Consider the following 22,513-nt stretch of genomic DNA (forward strand, 5'->3'; position numbering starts at 1 on the left):
AGAAGACATTGAATCCTCTGGAACTGGGATTACAGATGGGTATGAGCCACCTGGTGGGTGCTGGGAATTGAACCTGGGTCCTCTGCAAGAGAGGACAGTGCTGTTAACTACTGAGTCATCTCTTCAGCCCCCCACTTTCTTTTTAAGAGAAATAACTTAACATCTCATGATACATTTACTTATTTATTTATTTTCTGCCGTCTGAGTTGGGTCCAACTGCATATCTCAGACTAGACGTGAATTCACTGGATAGCTCAGGCCAGCCTCTAACTTCTCCTCAAGTGCTATAATTAAAAGCGTAGGCTACCATCTCAGCTCTTCAAATACTTTACTTGACAAAAGGACTATGTTGCTTTCCCAGTTCATAGGCAAGTGTGTGCCCTCTCTCCACAGGTGTTTGTGAATTGGCTCCTTTTGCAAAGAGCAATTGCAGGCTTGGGGCTCAGGGCTTAAGCTGACTAATCTTGTCCTTGGGGGCAGGTAGCCCTAAGTGGAGAGCAACCGTGTGTTTAAATCTTTATCAAGCAGATCAGGAACCCAGGAAACAAAGATGTGAGGTCAGCTGTCCACAGTGGTGACATTAGCACGGGTGGTTCTCAACCTATGGATCTTGACCCTTTTCAGGGTCCAATGGCCCTTCCACGGGGGTCACCTCAGATTGCCAGAAAACATAGATATATACATTATGATTCATACAGTAGCAGAGTTACAGTTATGGAGTAGCAACAAAAATAAGTTTGTGGTGGGGAGTCACCACAACAAGAGGAACTGTGCTAAAGGATCGAAACATTAGGAAAGTCACGAGCATTAGCAGAATGGCCAAGCTGGTCAGTATTTGCCCATAAACATTCCACAATAGTAACTATAAGAAAACGGTTTTATGGTGTGTGTGTGTGTGTGTGTGTGTGTGTGTGTATGTGTGTGTCTTTGTGTCTGTGTATGTGAGAGTGTGTTTGTGTGTGTCTCTGTATGTGAGCATGTGTGTGTGTTCAGATATACTCATTGAGGCCAGAGTTTGATGTCAAATGTCTTTTTCTTCACCGAGTGTGTGTGTGGGGGGGGGGGGGGGTGTTGAGGACAGCATTTGTTGCCCCAAATAAATCAGAAAAGTAGCAGATTTTGAGATATTTGCTTAGACTAGGAAAGGTGACTTGAAAAAAAGTTTCAAATGAGAAGCTAAGTTTTTCTTCCCAGCCTAAATTATTGGACTTTTTGAACGAGTCCACTACTTGTATCTTATATAATCAAGACTTTCTATATTAAACATCTTTAAAATGCTGTCTTCTTTTGACAACACTTTAGTAAGATGTATTTGCAAGAGATCTAATAAGCTGTGAACATGAGTAATAACAATCTCTGCCACTTGGAACTGCAGAGATCAGTAGGCTAGTCACTAAATCAGATGAAAATACTACCTAAAGTTTCTAAGGCACACACATACCTACAACATCTAAAGTGGGACCTATTTGGTGGATTGCAATAAGTTCTCAGAACATTTGCTGTAACTCGGATAGAAATAGGTAAATATTCACATTAGTTTGTAGTGCAAAAAGGTATTTCAGCTAAAATATGTCAATTCTTACATCTGCAGTGGCTTAGGGATGGATGGTCAGCGTTGTGTTTCTGCAGCGTCTTCAGGCTGAGGTACAGTGCTCAATGCTTGAGAGGGTTAGGCAAATTCATTCCCTTTTGTTCAACAATGCCTCATCTCCACTATGTAAAACCTGGTCTCCAGTCCCACTATCCATTATCTGCCTTACATTAGGTCTTACTTCAGGGCTATTACACAAAGGGATTACTTTATAAAAGGCCTCCAGATCACTCTGGTCAAATGTTACACATGGTTTCAGTGATGATCCAGGAGCAAGGGAACTTCCTCCAACGGTTCTCAGGAGAAATTTGATTTTTCAAGTATTTCCACAAAATGGCTATGGATAAGTCCAAAAATTTGTTCAAATATTCCCAAACAAGAATTTCCTCAGTAGACAGTCCCTGAAACTCCAACCATAACTAATCCATAAGGAGAAGACGCACATTTTAGTCCTTGAGAATCAAGGTTAGGACGAGGAAAACAAATTCCTCTTTCTAGGGTACTTTCTCTAGCTCCTCCATTGAGGGCCCTCTGTTCAATCCTATAGATGACTGTGAGCATCCACTTCTGTATTTGCCAGGCACTGGCATAGCCTCACAAGAGACAGCTATATCAGGGTCCTTTCAGCAAAATCTTGCTGGCATATGCAATAGTGTATGCGTTTGGTGGCTGATTATGGGTTGGCCCCCCAGGTGGGGCAGTCTTTGGATGGTCCATCCTTTCGTCTCAGCTCCAAACTTTGTCTCTGTAACTGCTTCCATGGATATTTTGTTCCCTATTCTAGGGAGGAATGAAGTAACCACGTGTTGGTCTTCCTTCTTCTTGATTTTCTTGTGTTTTGCAAATTGTATCTTGGGTATTCTAGATCTCTGGGCTAATATCCACTTATCAGTGAGTTCATATCAAGTGACTTGGTCTGCAACCCTATAGGTGGAACAACAATATAAACTAATCAGTACCCCCAGAGCTCATGTCTCTAGCTGCACATGTAGCAGAAGATGGCCTAGTCGGACATCATTGGGAAGAGAGGCCCCTTGGTCTTGCAAACTTTATATGCCCCAATACAGGGGCACGCCAGGGCCAAGAAGTGGGAGTGAGTGGGTAGGGAAGCAGGGCAGGGGGAGGGTGTAGGGGACTTTTCGGATAACATTGGAAATGTAAATGAAGAAAATATCTAATAAAAAAATTAAAACAAAAAAAAGAAATTCCTCTTTCACTAATGATAGTAAGTGAAAGCTCACAACTTCTGCTCCATGGTAGTCTGTCATGTTTTGTTCTGAGATGTTATAAAAAACCTAAGCTGGACATAGGCAGAAGTGCTGTGGCCCCAGTCATCTTGAGTTGGTCCCAGAAAAGGATTCTGAGAACTAAGAAGGTCAAAGAACCAGGATTCTTCTTCTAAGCGACAAAAATCAACCTTTCCAGCCTCCTCCTCTTCCTTTGCCTGCTGCTCAAAGAACTGGATGTCCTCCGTCTCTGTAACTGGCTCTGCTGCCTCCTTCAGTTTTGATGACTGCTCTTCCCGGTAACCTTTTGCATAACTGAGTAAGATTGTGCTTTTCAGTAGTTGGAGTTGCAACCACTGCTTGTGTTGCCAAATACTTCCATGTGACTTCTCAGTGGATTTTTTTGCACCTCAGAAGTTCTACATTTTGGCTAATATTGCTCAAATAGCATCTTGGCAGTCCACAGGCTGCACCAGGTGGTTGATGACAGTGTCGCAAAGAGCCATGATCTCTTCATTGTCCAGCATGCCGAGTAGGTTTCAGCAGCCCTCCGACTCTTAAGTGGCTGAGCCCCGACATCTCTCCCTCTGCAGAAGTGGACAGAGGACGACACTGCCAATGTTGCTTGCCCTCATGGCCTTCAGGCTGGCCAGAACCCTTTCTTCACCTTCTGTGTCTGTGTCTCTGTCTCTCTCTGTCTCTCTCTCCCTGTGTGTGTGTGTATTATGTATTCATGTGTATATGTTTGTTGGTGCACACGGATGTAAAGGTGCACATGGATGTGTGTGCATATGCTTGTGGTGACCAGAGAGAGAGACGGGTGTCTTTCTTAATCACTTCCTTGTCTACTGAAGCAGGGTCTCTCAGTTGAACCCAGCTAGTCTAGCTAGCCAGCACACCATGGGTCTCCCCGGCCTCCACCTCATGTGCACTGGAGTTACAAGTAGGCTACCATGCCCATCCAAAATTTACCTGGGTGCTTCAGGGTACAAGCTCGGATCTTCACACTTGCACAGTGAGTGCTTTACCTACTGGGCCTCTCCCCAGACCCCTTGCCCTTTGACACAGATTCTCTGAGAGATTCTGGAGATCACCAATTTGGTTAGATTGGCTGGCCAATAATACCCCCAAATTCTTTTCCTCCCCCCTTCCTAACACTGGGATTATAGGTGCACTGTCAGTGTACTAGACTTTTATGTGAGTACAGGGCATTTAAACTCAGGGCCTTCCTGCCTGCAAGATCTTTACCAACTGAAACATTTCCTAGAAAATAATTTTTAATCTACATGCTTAAAAGACAAAAAAGCTAGAACCTGTCTCCAGCCTGCATTTCCTGAGGTAGAAAGAAGATAGGGTGGAGAAAACCCCAAAGGAGACCTGTGTGGCTACAGTGCAGACAGAGAATGAAGGAAAGTGGGTACAAACCGGGGAAAGGGATGAGATTGTGTAATGTGACCGAGATCAGCTCCAAAGCTAACTTTGCCCTTTTCTCAAGAAGACTTTCCCAGACGTGCATGAAGACATAGAGAGGTGTTCCTCAGGTCTGACTGAGGAATTTGAGATGCACGTAATGCATATATTGGAAGCAAGCAACCTGCAAGCATTTTACTTAACGTTCTGTCATGTGCCAGCAATGTCCATCCCAAACCAACTGTATTTGTATTTTGGTGGTCTACAGAATGGTGTTTTCTTAATGGTTCATGAAACTACATGTTCCCGTGGCCATTTCAGCCCTTAGTAATGATCTTGGTGGACAGTAAGGTCTGGGAACTGTGCTCAAAACTATACACACCTTCTTTGCCTCTGTCCTCTTTTATGTCTGTCAGATCAAAAATAAAAACAGACTTAAAGGAATTAAATGATTTGCTCCGAGGTCTCATCAGCTTCTGTGAGAATCTGTGCGAATGACCAGACAGGAATGAAGATATTCTAAGTAGCATTGTGTATGTCTCCTTTTGCCTATCAGGCAACTGAGACAATGGAGCCCAAACAATTGGAATTTCCCCAGAAATCTTATCCTGGGAGATAGAAAAGTCTGGAAGTCTGGTGCCAGCCAGCCAGGGAGCTTGTCTCCCAGAAAGAGGTTTCATGTTGTTTTGATAATTCGTCAGACCCCCTTGCGGGAGAGATGGAGCCAGGGCAGTGGTGATGAGTCATCCATGCCTTGGCCTGCACTACCTGGTTCTGCATATCTTTTAACCCAGTGTTAATGCTGGGACCATTTCATATGGTTCTTCGTGCTGTGGTGACCACTAACTAGAAAGTGTTCGTTGCTACTTAATAACTGTAATTTTGCTACTGTTAAGAATTGTAACATAAGCAAGGCGTGGTGGCACATGCCTTTAATCCCAGCACTTGGGAGGAGAGGCACCTGGATTTCTGAGTTCGAGGTCAGCCTGGACTACAAAGTGAGTTCCCAGACAGCCAGGGCTACACAGAGAAACCATGTCTCTAAAAAACAAACAAACAAACAAACAAAGAATTGTAACATAAATATCTGTTATGCAAGATATCTGGTATGTGACCCCTGTGAAAAGTCATTAGATGCCCCAAGGGGGTTATAGGTTGAGAGCCACTGTCTTCTCCTGTGTTTAAGCCTAAACCTTGTATTAAGATCCTAAAATCTGGTATAGGGGTCACTGGCTCTCTTTGCTCCTCTTCCCATGTAGCCACACGGGGAGAATCTCCTCTGTCAGTTTTCCACACTTACCTAGCTTACTTACTTGGCCTATTGAGATGGGCAGTCAAGCCTCAGCGATGCCAGGGTCAGACTGGTACATTAGTCTTAGACACCTGCTAGCCTGGTGCTTACCCCTACATCGCCATGCCTCCCCAGAGAAAACACTTCATACTTTACAAGCATAACGCCACTCCAGAGTCATCAAACTGACCTAAAAACTTAGATTTAACATTAAGTTTCACTCTCTGGGCCCTGCCAGTTAAATCCTACAGCTGGCGGGGGGGGGGGGGGTGCGGGGTGGAAATGAAAGGAAATTGAATAGAACACAGGGTACCGTCCTCTGACCTGAGGCTGCCTTGTAAGCATGTCACAGAGCTACCAGACCGCAAAGATACTGAACTAGCTTGCTGGCTCACTGCATTAGGTCATGCTGACACAAATAAGGGGACTCTGTCAGAGAGGTGTGGGGTGTGGGATGAATGTGTGTTCAACTTTAACAAGCAAAAGTTTGGAAGGAAGAACTGGAGGCCAGATCAAAATGGTTTTAGCATTTATCAGGCGCTTACTATGCACTTTGGTATCTGTGAACATTTAAATTGAGCTTAGCATGAGTGTGCTGAGTCCCTTACTAACATTCACTGCAATTTGCTCAACAGCCTTGCAGAGTTATTACCATAGCCTCTTCCTCCTCCTGCTTTTTTACCTTTGAAATTTGTATCTTTTTTTAATCTTATGACAATTTTTTAATTAGGCATTTTCTTCATTTACATTTCCAATGCTATCCCAAAAGTCCCCCATATACTCCCCACCCCCCACTCCCCTACCCACCCACTCCCACTTCTTGGCCCTGGCATTTCCCTGTACTGAGGCATATAAAGTTTCCAAGACCAATGGGCCTCTCTTTCTAATGATGGTCGAATAGGCCATCTTCTGATACAAATGCAGCTAGAGACACGAGCTCTGGGGGTACTGGTTAGTTCATATTGTTGTTCCACCTATAAGGTTACAGACCCCTTTAGCTCCTTGGGTACTTTCTCTAGCTCCTCCATTGGGGGCCCTGTGATCCATCCAATAGCTGACTGTGAGCATCCACTTCTGTGTTTGCTAGGCCCCGGCATAGCCTCACAAGAGACAGCTATATCTGGGTCCTTTCCACAAAATCTTGCTAGTGTATGCAATAGTGTCAGCGTTTGGAGGCTGATTATGGGATGGATCCTCGGGTATGGCAGTCTCTAGATGGTCCATCCTTTTGTCTCAGCTCCAAACTTTGTCTCTGTAACTCCTTCCATGGGTGTTTTGTTCCCAATTCTAAGAAGGGACAAAGTGTCCACATTTTGGACTTGGTTCTTCTTGAGTTTCATGTGTTTTGCAGATTGTATCTTGTATCTTGTGTATTCTAAGTTTCTGGGCTAATATCCACTTATCAGTGAGTACATATCATGTGAGTTCTTTTGTGATTGGGTTACCTCACTCAGTATGATGCCCTCCAGGTCCATCCATTTGCCTAGGAATTTCATAAACTCACTCTTTTTAATAGCTGAGTAGTACTCCATTGTGTAAATGTACCACATTTTCTGTATCCATTCCTCTATTGAGGGGCATCTGGGTTCTTTCCAGCTTCTGGCTATTATAAATAAGGCTGCTATGAACATAGTGGAGCATGTGTCCTTCTAACTAGTTGGAACATCTTCTGGATATATGCCCAGGAGAGGTATTGCTGGATCCTCCGGTAGTACTATGTCCAATTTTCTGAGGAACCGCCAGACTGATTTCCAGATTGGTTGTACAAGCTTGCAACCCCACCAACAATGGAGGAGTGTTCCTCTTTCTCCACATCCACATTAGCATCTGCTGTCACCTGAGTTTTTGATCTTAGCCATTCTTGGAATCTCAGGGTTGCTTTGATTTGCTTTTCCCTGATGAGTAAGGTTGTTGAACATTTTTTCAGGTGCTTCTCAGCCATTCGGTATTCCTCAGGTGAGAATTCTTTGTTAGCTCTGAGCAATTAGGGACTAGACAAGGCTGCCCACCTTGAAGTTTGTTTTTAAAGAACAACATTACTAAGACATGATTCACAGGCATTACACATCACCCAGTACAATCCAGTGGTTCTTAGCAGCTTGCACGCTGTTCTCCCGTTATGCAAATGAGGACCAGTTGCAAAACTTTGTAGATTGCTTCCCCCTCTCCCATCTTTGCCCACCTCCAGTCTCATCTCCCAGTAGCTAGACTCATCTTATATAAATAGAAATGTCCCCAGATTGCTTCCTCCATGCCCTGGAGCTTCCAGCAGCTTTGCCCTGCACTTGCCTTAGGTACCACAATCTCTGTGGCCTAAGTGAATGTTCTAGCTCAGTGACTTCAGGCTGAACACAGATCAGAGTTAGAGCATGCAGGAAGCCTTGTGGAAAGAGGTCATAGCCGCATCATGAGTATCTACGTTTGTTTTGAGGCAGGGTCTCATTTTTCCCAGGCTGAGCTTTATCTCAGTGAGTAGCCAAGGGTGTCCTTGCATGCTACCTACTGAAATGCATCCCCGCACCAATTCTGAGTTTCTAACTGCATGGTTGGTCTAGGAGACAGTCTTTGAGTACAACTGATGAACCTGAACCTCTCATGACTCTTGTATTTACTCCACAGTTCATTGGCCTTGCTCCAGTCACACTTTCCGCCATTGATTTCTTAAGCCAGGCAATCTCTGTAGGTGACTTGAGTGCCTAAGAAAATAAAAATTGCTTCTTGGGGGGGATAGAGAAAAGATTGAAATTGTACAGAACTTAGTTCTGCCTTAGAGATATAAACTGTGTCTGTGATATTAAAATTTCACAGGAATGAAGTATTTAGGGGGCAGGGAAGCAATTTTTTTTTAAAGATTTATTTAATTATTTTATGTATATGAATATACTGTACTGTCTTCAGTCACACCATAAGAGGACATTAGATCCCATTATAGATGGTTGTGAGACACCGTATGGATGCTGAGAATTGAACTCAGGACTCCTGGAAGGGCATCCAGTGCTCTTAACCACTGAGCCATCTCTCCAGCCCTGGGAAGCAGATTTTTCTGATGGCTATAATGAGGGAGGGAAGGAAGAAAGGAAGGAAGGAAGGAAGGAAGGAAGGAAGGAAGGAAGGAAGGTAGGTAGAAGCCTTGTGGGGTAGTGTCTTGAACTAAGCAAGTTTTTGTCTCATGGCCTCTGTGCATCTTGGTTTTCTCTTTCTGGAATGTTCTTGTCTCAGATTTACCAAAGCTGATTCCTCACCACTACCATCATAGATTAAATGTCAGCCTCCTCAAACAGCCCTCTCTTGACTGCCCTGCCTACAGCAACAACTCTCCCACAACTCCCTGCTTCCTGTTTGTGTGGTACTTGCTGAGCTGAAGTCATCTTGTGGGTTGGTTTGCTTGCCTCCTTCACTAGGAATCAAGGCAAGAGCGCTGTGACTGATCAGTGTATGCATCACTGCTGAGTCCTCAGACTATTAGAAAGTTCTAGAAAATGAGAACCTGCTGCTGTGTGTGAGGACATGAACGTCTGTTTGTCACACAGCCCATAGAGAAGTGGGGCTGAGATTTGAGCCAAGGCCTGTCTGCCTGAATGATGATGCATGGGAGAAGAACGACATCACAGTTACTGGGTTTGTAGATGACAATGGGCCCCTGATAGCCATCTATGGAGCCAAGACTTTCCCAGCGTTTTCCCAAATCTTTGACAGTGCTTCTTACCACTTAGTTTTCTCCCATGACTGTCACAAGCAGTAATAAGGGGAGTGAGTGTGAGACCCCAGTAGCCTGGGATGAGGTGGTCTATGCCAAGGACTATGGTGACAACATCCTCTCCTTTTACAAAGTCAGAGCAGAGAGTGGGGCTCAAAACCCTAATCAGATTCCCAAGGCTGCACAGTCAGCAGCTGTAGAGCCATCCTATTCTCTTGTCTTCCCCTGGAACCTGCCCATGAATTTGTTATACCTGACTCTACCCCTTCACCCTTAGAGTGTGAACTACCATAATCTAGAATATTTCCTTGATTTCAGGAAAAAATTTGGACTTGGATACAAAAGGCTCCTTTTTGGTCTTGTGCTTATCCCATCCTGGAAAGTGGGGAGAGTACTTAAAATGGTATATCTCATGACTCGTAAATCAAATATAGGTAATTTCTGGTCCCTTCATCTGTGACATGAGATTCAGTTGTCTGATATTCATCTGCCCAACCAAGTATGTGATCATTGTGTTAGACCCAAGAGAAGGGCCTGGCACAAAGTAGGTCCACTCACTAGGAGGGAGGGGGTAGCAGTGCAGAAAACAGGCAGAACATACCATGTTCCCAGTTTCGTGGGAATCAGATATGCTCATGGTCAGGAGAAGACATGAAACAGTACCATCATAGTCAACTAAAGAAGAAAAGCGTCCTTACTGTCCCAGGTACGATTTTAATAAGTCACTTCCTGTTACGTGTGCAGCAGGGATTTCTGTACCAGAACTCAGATTGTCTAGCACACTAAAGGAAAGAGGCTGCAGCTGAGCAAAACAGAGAGCTCTACAGATATCTGATTCCCCGACAGAACATTCATGAGCTGCAAGGACAGCATGGCTCACTGGTTCCCAGTGCTGGCTTCTGTGGCACTCTTGGCCCAATCCATATGACGAGAACATCTGTTTATTTAAACAAGGCACTTCAAGGCTGGTGTGGTGGCTTTGTGGGTGGAACCATTTGCTGCCTTGCCTGTCAATCTGTGTTCCATGCTCAGGATAGAAGGAGAAACTGACTCCGGAAAGTTGTCCTCTGACGTCCATACATCTGCTATAGCTTGTGTGCTTGTGTGCAGACACATGCCTGAGTGCATGCTCACATATGCATGCGTGCACACACACACACACACATGATTAATGATGATAATAATAATGAAAGTTTAAAAACCCTGAACAAATCCCTTCCCGTGATAGAATTCTTCCCTGCTCCAATTTGCTTACCAGGGCTCCTCCTGCCTGTCCCAGGGGGCCTCGTAAAACTGTTTGGTGCATTTATTTTCATTGACTTCAGGGTCATAAAAAAGATAAACCTCCAAGCCAGCCAGATCCACCCTGACAGGGCACTGCTGATTGCTGGAAACACACCAGGCAAGATCTAAGCGGGTCTCACTACATAGTCCAGGCTGGCTCCAAATATATGCTCCTCCTGCCTTGGCTGAGTGCCAGCACTACACATGTGTTCAACCACACCAACTCTGGAGTAGTTTTACACTTTTAATTTAATTTCCACTCAATTAGCAGGACAGAGTGAGTTTGGGTATTGCACATGAGTTTGTACACACACACACACGTTTTTCTGGTCTATCTCTGCCACGGATTGTTTCAATCTTAGTGGTGAGCAAGTACATGAACCCTACTCAATCCTGAAAGTGTCACGTTCAATACAAGGCTTCACAGCTTCTGTTCTGAAGCCTAACTATAATTGTAGCTAAGTTCATTTAAGTTGTATAATAGTCTTTGGGTATGGTTAATTTTAGTGTGTGGTATTTTTATTTATTTCCAAGTTTTTATGATAAAGAAAAAAATAGTTTCAATATGTGGAAAGCATGCCAGAGCTGGCTTATGTTTGTTACCTTTGACTTTACTGTTTTAGAGAACTGAATAGTAAGACTGCCAGATCTATAGAAAGAGTGCTCCACCCCCACCTCATCCATCCCAGAGCCAGGAGTCCTGACACAGTCTAGCTGTGGAATCATAAAGAGAAGTCATATTAAGGCGAGCTCACTTGTAAATCAGAATTGTGACTCTGAAAGATAAAAATCATAGCCATGGTATTTTGACTCAGGTTACACTTTGGGATCCTGTCTCAAAATGAAAACTAAGCCAAAACAAACAAAACACCAGGTCTGGTGGCACATGCCTGTAACCCAACATATGGGAGAGCGACAGGAGAAACTAAAAGCTATAGAGACATCAAGGCCAGCCTGGGCTACGTGAGACTCTGTCTTAAAAGGAGAACAGGAATCAGGAACAGTGTCCCATGAGTTTGATAGCAACACTCAGGAGACAGAGGCAGGCAAATCTCTGTGAAATTGAGGTCAGCCCAGTCTATATAGCAAGTCCAAGGTCAACCAGGGCTATATATTGAGACCCTGTCCCTAGAAAGAGAAGGAAGAGGAGGTGGGGAGGGACAAGGGGGGATATCTTTAGAAGGTTACATCAGGAGCTTCTTGCTCCTTTTGTCCTGGGGCTCGAGGGCCCAAGAGACTAGCCTACCTCTCACCCAGCCCATGGACTTTGGAAGCATCTATTCTAAAGAAGTTCATAGCTGGTGAAAAACTGGCTTAGTACATGATGGGAGGAGAAGAGTGCTAGGACCACACGGGTAATACAGAGTGAAGCCAGGCTTAACCCCAAGCCTGTGCTCTTTACCCTCGCTCTTTGTTGAGATTTTGAAACAAGGTCTCACTCACTGTGTAGTTCTAGCTGCCCTGGAAGTCACAGTATAGAATAGACTGGCTTCAAATTTACAGCTGTTTTGTTGGGATTACAGGAATACCCCACCCCAGCTACTTCAGCTGCTGCCTAGGGAATGACTACAATGCCTTAAGCCAGTGGTTCTCAACCTTCCTAATGCTACGACCTTTAACACAGTTCCTCATGCTGGGTTAGCCACGACCGTGAAATTATTTTCATTGTTACTTCATAACTGCAATGTTGGTACTGTTGAGGATCATAATGAAAGCATCTGCTATGTGACCCCTGTGAAAGAGTCATTTTGATGCCCAAAGGGGACACAACCCACAGATTGAGAATCAACGCATTAGACAAAGGTCTATCCATTTTACAGCAGTTCCTTATAGGGTGGTATGACTTGGCCTAACATTGTCAACCAGTTTGCCATAGTCCAGGATCAGACATCCCAGACCTGTATGGTTCCTAAGGAACTGCTCCTCCCCCTGCTTGCCCTGTCCTAAATGGCTCAATGGCTAAAGCAGACCCCAGCATAAGTTTTCGCCTGGCCAGAGTGTGCTCAGAACTCTAAATTACCGGATTGGGTGACTGCAGAGAGCTTGCATGATGCATTGCCTGATAGGGCCATCCCAGCCCTGTGACCACACCCAGAGCCTCCCAACCTCCTCCCACTTTAGAAAGCCACACCAGGGGAACAAGTGTCAGAATGGGGCCATGTTGGCCACAAGGGAAAATATTTTGTTCCCTGGATACAGCCCTATGTGCTGGGTGAGTTTTCCTCTCCCAAGACCCGGGGGAGGGAAGTGAGAATAGGAGAGAGCAGGAGAAGTGGGGAGGAACTTGCCAACTCCACAGAACACAGAACGGCAGGACTCGTGAGAATGACACGTGCTCTGTTTTGCTGCCCAGAGAGAAATCCTGACTGTCCTGCACCAGGCCATCGGGTCGCAGCTGCCTTGGTTACTAGGGGGAAGATCCCGAAAGACACTGGCAGCACAGCTGTTTGGCACCTGGCAGTTCCATAGCTAAGGAATCTACCTCATGAATCAATTCAAGAAGTTTTTGGAGTTTTTGTATTTGGTTGTTTTTTTGGTTTGGGGAGGGGGGGGTTGTTTGTGTTTGAGACAAGGTCTCTTGTAGCCAAGGCTGGCTTCAAACTCCCTGTGTAGCCGAGGATGGCCTTAAATTTCCAGTCTTCCTACCCACCTGGGGTGGTAAGCATGTGGGGCTACGTCTGGTTTATGCATTGCTGGGGGTGCCAAACTCAGGCTTTTGTGCCTGTTAGGAAAGAATTCTACCAACCCAACTACAGTCCCAGGTCCACAAAAAAATTTCAAAGCAACAGGCAAAGGAAGCATAGAGTGACTTGTACTGTGGAATAAGGTAAAATCTCAGACCAGGGGCCAGAGATAGAAATAGGGTTCATTCACTCATTCATTCATTCATTCATCCGTTTATCTTGCATGTTTTCTGGTACCTACAGTGAGCTGGGTACCATTTAAAGGGCTCAAACAAAAAGCCAGTGAATGTGAGACAGTCTTTCCCTATAGAACTTGTATAAATGACAGACCATTTGACATAGAAGTGGGCTTTCCCAGGTCAGAAGCTTAGCAGCGAGCCTACCCATAGATGCAGTTAAGACACATCTGTGCTGTTGTGATGGCCTGTGTTTACCAAGCTCTGTGCCCAGCTCAAAGCCACCCTGACAGCAAGTGTGACTATCACCATTTGAAAGTTGTTGTTTTTTTTTTTTTAAATCCTTCAAAAGTTGAATTTTAGTAAGCTGTGGCTTAGACGTGGCTGTGTACATCTTAGTTTCTGGGATTTGATTGCTATCACACGGCCCATCCTAAAGCAATCTGTGCATTTCATTGCTCTTATGTATGTTCTTAAAGTACGTTAGACGTGTGCTTTAAATGTTACTATTTGGCCAGCCTGAGGACGGTCACTGGGTTCTCAGGCGCTGCTGTCATTGGTCCCATCACACAGCCTCTCGAAAAGGACTCCTTCTCCTGTCCTTCCCCTGCTGCTTGATGATTTTATTTTGTTTGTTTGTTTATAGAGGGGAAAGACCAGTCTCCTTTTCACAGCCTTGTCTTCTCCTAACCTGTGGTCTCCCAGCTTTTATTTTGTTTCATTTCGCTAACATTTAATTCCATGCTAAAACTTCAGGGGGACTCCACAAACCCAGTTAAAATCAGAGCTTACATAGCAACAAGACATGTTCATGACTGCGTGCTGGTAGCTTCTAGACTGAGAGGGATGTCTCTTCTGTGACGATATGAGGCCTGGGTTTTGAGATTCAAGTTTCTGTGGACTGGGGCAGTAGTGGACTGGGAGTGCACTAGCGTGGTGAGTGAAAGGCCCTGGGTTCCATCTCCAGTACAAACACACGCAAGCAGGAAAGAAATGAGGCAGGGGGAGGGAAAGGTTATTTTTCTAAAAGCCCAAATGAACTTAACTTTTTGCAATTTGGTAAACTTTTCCAAATCCTTTGTCCTGGTATATTTTCTACAAACTAAGTTGAGACAGGCCAGGACTCTGGCTCTAACACAGGCCATTTTTTACTAATTGTGAGTCCCCTGAGGACTTCTTTAGCCCGTGTTTGAACATAGATTGCAAAGAGCAGAGAGACTGATAGACACCAATCAGAGGTTTGAATGGAGTTGAGGAATGGACGCAGAGTCGTGTGCTCAGAATAGGGGCTGAGAGGGTTTGGGGACCTCTAAGGTTTATCCATGTTTCCTTGTGACATACATAATCTGTTTGCCCTGCAGAGGCTCAGAGTCGGGCTTGCTGGGCTTGTTATTCGGGCACTAAGCAGTGGCCTGTGCGTCTGTTCATCACAAGCACAGCCATTCATCTGGAAAAGCCCTTCCCCGGACAGCCCATGTCATTACTTTTTAAAATTTTTGAAAGCCGCTCTGCCCCCGCCTCTCCCTATTGGCTGTTTTTCTCAGGAAAGGAGAAAACCGTTGGCAGAACTATAAGTTTCCAGACCACAGGCTGTCTGCTTCTCACATAAGCCCAACGCCAGAATTTCCACTTTCTCCAACTCCACTGTGGAGGGCGGCTAACCTGTGCTGCAGACCTGCCGCAGCGCATCTTGGTTTCACCCTGGTTACGCGTTTGTGACTTTTCCTGTTTCCAGCATTTGCGCCTTCCTCATCTTTTTCTTCTCTTTCTTTTTTCCTTCTTGGACTCATTGATACTGTACCACAGTGTCTAAAAATACTGCCTAACCACTGGTCTTCAAGAAAGAGGAAGTAACTGCAGAAATAGCCCGAGGGACTCTGTGGCCATGAACTCTCAACGTGTCCTCTGGGCCCTCGGGAGGTGCTGGTTGCAGAAGCACCTTCAGCCCATTTCCAGGGAGAAGATGTGGTTCCCACCACACTTCCATCTGTGAAGTTACAACCCCAGCCTTGGCCCTTTCCTGTCATCTGGTGAGCCCCTTGTGGAGTTGACTCAGCCTCTCATTACCTGTTAGGACCTCAGTGAGTTATTCTCAAACTCTTGAGCGTCCAGTTTCAACCATAAAAGAGAAAGGTGAAACTATTTCATGGGGTGCTTGTGAGAACACAGTAGACAAAATGCACGTAAACATACATGATGTAGGTAGGCCTGGGGAGCATACTTGAGTCTGACTTTGATCCCCATAACACTTTTTTTTAAAAAGCCATGCATGGGGCTGAGCATAATGGTGCACACCTTTAATCCCAGCACTCTGTACTACAGAGACAGAAACTAGTAGTTCTCTGTGAGTTCAAGGACAACCTGCTCTACATAGTGAGTGCAAGCACTACACAGAGAGACCCTGTCTCAAACAAAACAACAACAACCAGGACAAAACACATATGCCAACCCTTACTTGTGATCCCAGGGCTAGGGAGACAGAGATGGGTGGAACCTTTGGACTTGCTGGCCCAGCAGCCTAGCCTAACCTGGATACTCCAGGACAGTGAGAGACTCTGTCTCACAAAACCAAGGTGGACAGCACCTGAAGAACTATGCTTACCCCTTGTCCTCCTTCTGCAAACACCCATGGGCATATGTACCCACACTCTCACATACAAAGAATCATGGTGTAAAATTGTGTGTCTATGTGGCCCGAAAGTGAGACTGAAACAGTCTAGGGACCCAAGTGAACTAGTGAGGGGGTGGATAGGGAAGGAAATGGGGAAGAGGGGTGCACTCAAAGCACATCATAGGCATGCATGAAAACGACCTTATGAAAGCCAGTACCTTATACAACAAATACTCCACTTTAAAAACATTTTTAAGGGAGGATCTGGTGGGAGGAATGGGGAGAAGGGAAAGAGTATTGTTCAAAATATGTTGCATGGTATTCTCAAATAATAAATAGAAACATTAAATACATATCAAGTAGGTAAATAAACACACTTGATAAAAATAATCTAGCTGCATATGTTAGTTTCTTTTTTGTGTGTGTCTGAGAGTTAAGGAGCTCAACTCTGAACGGTTACAATCATACAAAACCCAAGAGCTGGACAACAGCCTTCGCTGACTTCAGGCACAGGGCTGCTTTACCTGTTGTGTTTGTAGTCCTGGTGATGAAGCGTGGTGCCTCACGCTTTCTCAGCAAACACACACTGCTGAGCTTTGTCCTCATCCCTGAACAGTGGTTTTGAGTTAGTTTATTGGTTATGACAGGGAAATAAGAAAGGAATTAAACCCAGATATTAGATTGCTGCCCTCTCCAGGGTTTGACTAATGGGTTGATTTTCAACTTGAATAAGCCTGTTTGACATCTTAATATTCCAAAAGAAACATTTGAGAGTTGGGTAGAAGGGGAGAATACGCTATTTAAGCAATCTAAGCATTTAAGGTTAGCAGTATAGTTACTGAATCACATCTACTGACCAGGGAACTCCCTGCACTGGGGTAAAGGCCGGTGTCCTCCACTGTGTATGGTTATCCTTTGTTCCTTTGAGATTGGCTTGGTTTGAATACAAGGGGGACAAAGCTAAACAGGAAAGGCTGGAAGTCTAGGGGTGGAGTTTGGGCTTAGCATGAGCGGCATCCTGCCTTTAATTCCCAATGTCAACATGTACAGCAAAGAAGTACAAGAAACCAGGCACAGTGGCACACACCTGAAATCCCAGCACTCAGGAGTCCCAACACTCAGAAAACCAAAGTTTGAGCTGCATAATGAACTGACACCAGGCCAGCCTAAGCAGAATAAGGCCCTGGCTCAAACAACAGCAACAGCAATGTGTGTGTGTGTGTGTGTGTGTGTGTGTGTGTGTGTGTGTGTGTGTGATGTGATTGTGTGTGTATGCTGGTCAGAGGACAACTTTTGAGAGCCGCTGAAGCTGCTTCTTCCTTGTTCTTTCTGCCAACCAGCTTCTGAGCCAGGTACGTAGAGTAGGCAGCCTAGGGGCTCTCCACCACTCTTTCACTGTTAGGATGAAGAAATTACAGATGCCTGGGTCTCTTTATGCACTGAGCTATCTCCCAAGCCTTCTGACTGCAAATCCCATCTGCAGATCCTTGGCACCAGGCTGGTATCTCTTGTATGCCCTCACTCCAGGATCGATGACTTTATTCTTTTATTTTCAGCCAGCCTTATAATATCAGGCTACCATCTCGAAGGGATTACCTCTTGTGAAAATGCCACCCCCAGGGACTGTCCTCCCCCAAGGTATGGGTGCTAAAACCACAATACAACAACAACAACAACAAACTAGCTGTGCACAGAATCCAGGATCTAGAATTTAAAACATTAGCCCCCCTCGTGGGCTTTCCTTTTCAAACCTCCCCCAGGCAGAAAGGAGCTTGCAATTGCATGCTAATGCCCAGAAAAGAGGTTAGCCTTTCAGTCCCGGCTGGTGGCCACTTGTCCACAACAAAGAACAAGGAAACTTTCTCTCAATCCATAGCCTCATTTCTCGTGCCTCCTGGGCAGAGAGAAATTGAGCTCTAGCTGCGCTCTGAGCTGGGTTCACTGGCCAGCTGGATTGCCAGTGCCCCACCCCTGCCTTTTTTTTTTTCTTTTTTCTTTTTTTGCATTTGTCTGTCTGTCTGTCTGTTTGTTTAGGTAGGTAGGTAAGTCAGTAGGTAGGTAGTTATGTCTGTTCCCTGGGCACATCTGTAGAAGTCAGAGGACAACTTAGATCTGTTCTCTCTTTCCATCTTGTGGGTTTCCGGAACCAAACTCAGGCATCAGACCTGGTAACCATCCCTTTGACCTGCTGAGCCTTAAGCCCTTTGCCTGAACTGAAAACTTCTTACTGGTTTGACTGCTCAGACGTTCTCTCCTAGTCTCTAAAGCAGTTCTTCTCCAAAGGAATAATTCTGTCCAGGAGCGGACATTTAGCAATGTTTGGAGATGGATCTAGTGTCACAGTAGTGGGAAGTATCCACTTACTACTGGTCAGTGGCCCCACATCACAGAGGACACCAAAGATTCTGCTGCTGCAATGACCATGGTGCTGAGGCTCGGAACTCTAGGGCAAGCTCCTTTCGCAGTTGCCCTTGTGGAACCATCTGACTGACTGACTGACTGTACTGATAGTGCCACTCTCCTCAGAAGGCTGCTGCTTGAGCAGGTGTGAGCACATGATGGACAGCATGAATGCTTGAATGGCATTGTACACTGCACTCAATCCCAAGCCAAACTGATGTGGACTCAGGCCCAGGAGGCCGCACAACTGATCATCCTGCACCCATGGGTTAGAAGCAGGGTAGAGCCAGGAAGCTGCTCACTCAGAATGAATGAATTCCTTCTGGATCGAGATGTAAAACCCAGGAGTAAATTCAGGCAGTGATTTCAGGAGATACCCAGCCTAGCCATTCCTTCTTGTTACATTTCCTTACGACAGCGATTCACTGGTTCAGTTTCCTCTCTTCCTTTCTTGTTTGCTCTGACAAGAGGTCTCGTTTAGCCAAGGCTGTCCTTGAACTTCTGCCTCAGACTCCTGAGTTGTTGGGATTACACACATACACCGCCACACTCCTCATTCAACTCTTCATCTTTAGCAAACTGGATTCTCACACATTTTTTTCATTCCTCCCTCATCTATCCATTCTTCTGCTTTTCTTCCTTCACCTCTGTCTCTTTCACCATATCCACTCCCAAGGGTTCTGCCAGGGCCCCGTGAGTCCCACCCCGCATTGCAGCAGTGTGACCAGCCCTTTCAAGACTCTGCTTTGCCCTCTGCCTAATCATGGTAGCTGCGCTTCCTACTTAGGGGGCTGATGAGCAGCACGCAACAAGAGAGCCCCAGTTGTGTGCCGCTAAGTCGGTGCTTCACAGACAGTGCAGTTGCATGCTGGGAAGACAGGCTCTGTCTTGAGAGAACTAAAAGAGAAATCACAGCTGACTTTTCTGGAGACATCTGTGTCAGTGCAGGCCATTCACGGGATGAGAGTGTCAATAGCTCACGCTCAGTCACCACCCAGAGATGATATAAAAGGGCCCTGTTCTGCTGGAATTGACATCATCTGGGTGAAATATAAAACTCCATCCATTCAATAGATCTCAAAGTAAGACTGGCCTAGATCCCCATCCCCACCCCCTTCTCGCTCCAGAGACTCTCATCTGATGTGGAGTTTAATGGCTCACCTTGCTCTCTGGTTGGAAATTTTGTTTCCTGGTGTGTCAGGTTTTCTGGGCCATGGCTTGGGAGTTGCTTGGGACAGCCTCTCTTTAGATCACACTCTATCAGTATAAATCAGCAGTTTTCAACCTGGGGGTGGTCAAACAAGGGTCATCTCTTTTCACAAGGGTCACCTAAGACCACCAGAGGACACAGATATTTATCTTACAATTCATTACAGTAGTGAAATTACAGTTGTGAAATACCAATGAAAATAATTTTATGGTTGAGAGGGTCACCACAGCATGAGGCACTCACTGTATTAGGGGTCACAGCATTAGGGAGGTTGAGAACGACCTGTGTAAGTAAATGTTTATGGATGTGTGTTAGCATCTAGATTCAATTCATTCACTAGGAAGACCTGAGCAGGGGCCATGACACTCAGTAGAGGTCAAAGAACAACCCTGGGTATCTGTCCTCACCTTCTACTTGGTTTTGAAGCAGGGTCTCCTTTAGCTCGCTGCTTCATGGGCCAGGCTAGCTGGCCAGTAAGTTCCCAGGGACTCTTCAGTTTCCATCAATCATCTCTCCATAGATCACATAGATCTCTCCCTGGGATCACAGATGTATGTTCTATTGCATCCAGCTCTACATGGGACCTGGGGATCCGTATTCAAGTCTTCAGACTTGCGTGAGTTTCTTAGAAGCATGTCACTTCCAGCCCTCAGTCAGAAGATTTTCGGAGACCCTGTTTGTAGATCGAAGCCCTAGGGGAGCAATAAGAGACAACACAGTCAAGGTCTTCCATCCTGTGAAACGTAAGATCTAGTGGTAGAAGGCAGGCTGACAGATACAGCTAAATGAGAAAGTGTAGGTCTTAGGCACACAGAACAGCACAATGGAGTGGAGGAGGCTCCATATTAGATGAAGCAGGGAAGGCGTCCTAAGAAGGCGACAGACACCTGATCTCAGATCTGAAAGTCATGAAGGGACTTGAGAATGGACTGAATGGGGGGCAGGGCGTTCCATCCAGAGAGAACAGCATATGTGACACCCCAAGATAGGACCAAAGTTTGATGTGAAGGAAGAAAAAGAGACCAGTGTGGATGCACTGAGTTGGAGGTGAGATCTGAGACACAAAGAAAAGTAGAAGGGGTGGGCCCCTGGTTAGCATCTCTTCTTATCACTGTGGACAAGATAACTGACAAATGCAACTGATAGAAGGAAGTGTTGATTCTGGCTCACAGCTCAATCTGCTGTAGCCAGAAGTCATGGCAGATAGCTTGATGCTGCTGGTTACATTGTCTCCATAGTCAGAGATGGGGTGGGGTGGGGGGAAGGCTGGGGCTCAGCTGGCTTTCTTAGTCAGTCTAGGACATCATTTAAATGTGCCACCAACATTTAAGACGGGTCTCCCAACCTCAGTTAACTCATCTAGGCCCCCTCACAGGCATACTTAGAAAATTATGAAATGAAACCTGTTGACAATATTAACCATCATAGACCTGTCTTTCTCAGTGGGAGCGAAGTTAGTTTCTGGGTGTTTTGTGTGGGAAGAGATTGGACATCGGAAAGCAGAGAGGTCCAGTCCAAATTTAGAAGGTATCGCTCCCTCAGCCATGTCCTCTCAGAGATAGAACCGTGGGAACCCTGGACCTGGCCAGAGAGCTGACTCTGCCCTCATCCAGATAGCAGTTTTGACCTTGCCTGGGTCATACCCAAACCCTGAGAAACCACCTTTATGAAGCAAGGTCTCTTCTGCTGAGTCTCAGGAAAAGCCAGTAAGGAACCAGAAGGAGGGGAAATAAGAAGCTTGCTACTTCCTTATCAAGTGTTTCTGTGTTCCAAACATCAGCTAAAACAAAACCAAAACAGCCAGGAGTTTGCTCTTTTGCCATAGTTGTTTCCTGTTACTTTTAATCTGACCCCACATAGGTCCCTTCTGCACTGTATGGGATTGCCTTTCGGTTCCTTACCACCCAGCTCTCTTCACATCTCTTAGGTCAGGTAGAAAGGCTGGGGCTGGAGCCAGATGGTGAGTGTTCCCTCGCAAGCCAGACGGGCACCATGCACTGCCACATCTGGGTGCTTGCTGGCAGTGGAAGTCAAGGCTGGAGCAGATTCTCACTTCCCTGTAGGCCTTCCCCCCACATGACCACTGACCCACTGCACAAAGCTTTTCCACCCGTTACCAGCACTTGCAAGCTGAGGACCCGCTCTTATCAGCTGGGAAGCAAACGCAGTCTGAGGTGGGAGTTCTAACCCAGCATGCACCATTCTAACCTCCAGATACCTGGGGTTGGGTGAGGAAGAGGTGGGAGAAGGCAAGTCATCTGGGCGGGTGCTGCCCAGGGATCTCCAAAGAGATCACGTTTGAATGCATGCATTGTGGGATTTAATTTGAGAAGTTGCTACTATTAGTAATCATTGACCACTGACCGCTAGAGGTAAATTCTGAAACTATTCCCATGGTCTCTGTGGGGCTCAAAAGTGATTCTAGATTTAGAAATCTAATTAAGGAATTCCACATAGGTGTCGCTTAAACACAGCCCTGATAGAAATTAGAAAATCAAGTATTTCTGAGACATGCTTTATATAATTTTATTATGTATATAACATATCCTTTATACTTGTATGTCATATACAATATAGAATAAATTTATTATCATTATAAATATGTATATATTAACTGATCTGTTGAGATAACATTCATCTTAATTAGATGGCTTTTTTTAAGCTGAGTAACTTTAAATACTTCAATTATGCTCTGACTCAGAAGTCTCATTCCAGTCCAGTCTCATTCCCAGGTCTAGGTTTAGTGACTTGTGTGGCTTTGGGTGAATCTAACTGTTCCCCCCACCCTCTCAAACATTAATGGATGCTCTCCCTAGTCTATTTATAAAGTCCATAGTTCTAAGTGCTTCCTATGGATGTATGCTTATCTGAAAATGAGTTTCCACGCCTGCTTCGTAGTACTGTTTTTCCATTTCTTCCTGTTGATGTGATCT

The 22,513-nt window shown here is 45.4% G+C and overlaps 1 protein-coding gene and 1 pseudogene across 5 annotated transcripts in view; one reads left to right on the top strand and one right to left on the bottom strand.

The window, feature by feature from the left end:
• The window catches only part of Frmd4b (FERM domain containing 4B), a 246,580-nt gene that overhangs the window by 72,973 nt on the left and 151,094 nt on the right, over nt 1–22,513 (top strand). Inside the window, exon 1 of one of the 5 annotated variants that reach the window (XM_085840235.1) lies at nt 21,736–21,754. The exons of the other annotated variants lie outside the window; for them this stretch is intronic. The gene's annotated coding sequence lies outside the window, so the exon portion shown is untranslated. Of the gene's footprint in view, nt 1–21,735; nt 21,755–22,513 lie in introns of those variants that run through there. 5 annotated transcript variants of the gene reach the window in all.
• LOC147003876 (uncharacterized protein C3orf38 homolog) lies at nt 1,654–3,396 on the bottom strand (annotated as a pseudogene).

Source organism: Mus caroli, unplaced genomic scaffold, assembly GCF_978045245.1.
Source record: "Mus caroli unplaced genomic scaffold, Mus_caroli_1 scaffold_7, whole genome shotgun sequence".
NCBI lineage: Eukaryota > Metazoa > Chordata > Mammalia > Rodentia > Muridae > Mus > Mus caroli.